The 2,925-nt window shown below is 25.2% G+C and overlaps 1 long non-coding RNA gene across 1 annotated transcript; it reads left to right on the forward strand.

Annotated features, from left to right (window-relative positions):
- Positions 1-374: 374 nt before the first annotated feature.
- On the forward strand, positions 375-707 carry LOC123274782. The gene is made up of 2 exons (XR_006511577.1): positions 375-465; positions 617-707. It is a non-coding gene; the product is annotated as an uncharacterized LOC123274782 (long non-coding RNA).
- The last annotated feature ends 2,218 nt before the right edge of the window (positions 708-2,925 follow it).

Raw genomic sequence — 2,925 nt, forward strand, 5'->3', positions numbered from 1 at the left:
TTTTATAATCCTATAGCTGGAATACATGATAATAATTCAATTCACTAAATAAATTAACCTTTTTAATATTTATAAATACAAAAGATAATTATGAGCTATGATAGAATTCGGTATTTTACAATAAACGTTATTATAATGTAATATAATTAATACAAATAATTTATAAAAATGATTTTTGTTTATAAGAAATCTTCATATCATATGATATTACAACCAAAACAAATTACTCAACAAAATATTTATTAACTGTTAATAAATATTCGTTAACTATTAATAAATAGTTATTAACTATTAATAAATGTACTTTCCTACCAAATAAATATTTATTGAATGTTAAAAATATTTATTAAAGTTTAATAAATTAAATAATTGTCTTCAAATAAATTAAATTATTAATAGTTAATAAATCCTTTTATCAGTGTAATAATTGCAGTTTTGTTTTTTAGTTAAACGAATCAACAACAAGTACGTATAATGATAAAAAATAAAAAAGATTGCAGTAAATATTTCTGCTGGTATTTTTTAAGACACAACAACTCTGGTGTCTCATTTTTTTTTAATTTATTAAAATTAAAACAAAATAAATACTTCCACGTGTACTTACTTACAATTTTAGGAATAATAGCCTCCCGTAACTCCGAAAGTAACCACTGCGAACGCTTCAGTCGATTTCATTTCCCCTACCATGGCTTCACTCAGAGCGAATACTGTATGGTACCAAAATCTTTGCGTCTATTACACGGGCGCATAGGAGGCTTGACGTGACAGCATTGCCGCCAGCCCCATAGTGCATCGCAGATGTCGCAATGCTACTAGTTTTTCCCGCGATATTACTTAGCGCGACAATCAATAATTCTATCGAATTACGGCCAATATTTCATGGGTACAACTACTGTACCGACATAAAAATTCATAAATTAGTAAAACTACTTTGAAATTAATTGTAACATTAAACTAGTTTAATACAAAATTTTTAAATATTTTTCATCGAACACACTGATAGAAGGATTTGTTTATATTTAATAAGCTTTATTAACTGTTAATAAATGATTTTTTAACATCATAGGATTTAATGAATATTTATTAACAGTTTATAAATTATTTATTAAATGTTAATAAATATTTGTTAACAGGTAACAAATATTTATTAACAGTTAATAAGTAATTTGTTTAGTACAATTTATTAACTGTTAAAAATATTTATTAATGGTTAATGAACATTTGTTAACTGTTAACGAATATTTATTTAAAATAAAAAGTAAAAATAGCAATTTCCTTTTGACACTTTTTATAACCCTATAGCTGGAATACATGATAATAATTAAATTCACTAAATAAATTAACGTTTTTAATATTTAAAAATATAAAAGATAATTATGAGCTATGATAAAATTTGGTATTTTATAATAAATGTTATTATAATGTAATATAATTAATGCAAATAATTTATAAAGATGATTTTTATTTGTAAGCCATCTTTCTTTATATCATATGACATTGCAAATTGCAAGCGAAACAAATTCACTCTACAAAATATTTACTAATTGTTAATAAATATTTCTTAACTATTAATAAATACTTATTAACTATTAACAAATGTACTTTCCACCCAAATAGATATTTATTTAATGTTAAAAAATATTTATTAAAATTTAATAAATTAAATAATTGTCTTCAAATAAATTAAATTATTAACAGTTAATAAATCCTTCTATCAGTGCATAACCCATTCAATTAATTAAACTAATTTTGTTACTACTCTAATATCAGCATAAGAGATATAACAATAACGGATAGACTGTTCTGCCAGGAGCATCGTAAATGTCGCCAGTCACTATGGGTCTGACGCCCATAGTGACATTGGCGTATCAGCTATAACTATTGTTGATGTTACTATTCCCACCATAGCCAAATCATCTATGCTGACGATTTTTATATCGAATCAAAATCTTCTAAACCATACAGTATAGTGTTCACACCCATAGTGACATAGTGATATCCGCAATGTATTTCTTTCCGTGTGCCGAACGATGTGTTGCACTAATTGAAAAATTTAAACGAGTCATGGGGCTATATGATGAAGATCCAGAAACAATATTTATTATTACTGGTTCAACAATGTAGAAAGACTTTCCTACGTGTGCTCAAAAAACTATATTCAGCTTTAAAATCTTGATGTGTTTTCAATAACATTAGTAATTATTTGAAATTTATTAACTGGTTTTTTATAACTATTTAGATGTTTATCACATTTCAAGCATTTTACATAATAACGTAACCTTCTGTATATTTTGATTAAATTTTTGTTGCTTTTTTATGAATTCATGTGTTGTTTTTGTATTCATTATGAGTAAAAAATCATACTAATTTTAAAAAAGTTCTTAGTGTAGGGAAATATAATGGTAATAAATAGAAAAAATGAATCTAAATAACATTATGAGTTAGTATTTATCAATTTCTTACGTTTTCCGGTATAAAAATGGCTGTAAATTCATTAAATATTGGTTGGATAACTTTTTTTTATGAGTCAGTCCTTTTTTCTTCCCTACTTTTGGCGGTTTGCTCGAAAAATTAAAAGAAAATATATTTTTTCAAAAACTGTACTTTTGACGACTCCTCACCGGTGAACCAGTCGAGTTACACAAAAAACTCCAAAGCTATTTTGAAGAGCGTGAAATTCTCACAAGGTCCATCAAAACCGATTTGCAATATTGTAAAAGCTCGGTAAGCATTAGAAATTTGAAAAAAGTTTTTTTACGCATTTTAAATGGTAAAACTTTAAATTTTTATTGTAAGTACTTAAAATTATTATTAAGAGCTCAAACTTGGTAAGAATTTTTTTTTTCTATATGTAGATTATTATTTTGCATGAGCACCGAAAAAAAATTTTGCGGAAATGAACCACTAATATATATGTATATATAA

The sequence above is a fragment of the Cotesia glomerata genome, unplaced genomic scaffold (genome assembly GCF_020080835.1).
Source record: "Cotesia glomerata isolate CgM1 unplaced genomic scaffold, MPM_Cglom_v2.3 scaffold_735, whole genome shotgun sequence".
Lineage (NCBI taxonomy): Eukaryota > Metazoa > Arthropoda > Insecta > Hymenoptera > Braconidae > Cotesia > Cotesia glomerata.